Below are 424 nucleotides of genomic sequence, written 5' to 3' on the forward strand. Positions count from 1 at the left end.
GGGTGGGGGGGGGCCCTCGGGGCATCCTGAGGAACATCCAGTGGGTGGGGTGGGGCCCTCGGGGCACCCTGAGGAACATCCAATGGGAGGGTGGGGCCCTCGGGGCATCCTGAGGAACATCCAATGGGTGGGGTGGGTCCCTCAGGGTGTCCTGAGGAACATCCAATGGGTGGATGAGCCAGAGGGGTGGCCTGGTGGCCAAAGGTGGCCAAGGGCACCCGGAGAACCATCCAATAGGTGGGGTGGGGCCCTCAGGAAGACCCCATGGGTGGGGTGGGGCCCTCAGGGGGACCCATAGAGCCATACTGGGAGCACTGGGATTGCACAGGGAAGGCACTGGTGGAAGCCAGAGCGCCATACTGAGAGCACTGGAAAGGCAGTGGGAGCACTGGGAGGGCACTGGGAGTGCTGGGGGAGCCACAGA

Source organism: Egretta garzetta, unplaced genomic scaffold (genome assembly GCF_000687185.1).
Source record: "Egretta garzetta isolate BGI_Z169 unplaced genomic scaffold, ASM68718v1 scaffold1177, whole genome shotgun sequence".
Classification (NCBI taxonomy): domain Eukaryota; kingdom Metazoa; phylum Chordata; class Aves; order Pelecaniformes; family Ardeidae; genus Egretta; species Egretta garzetta.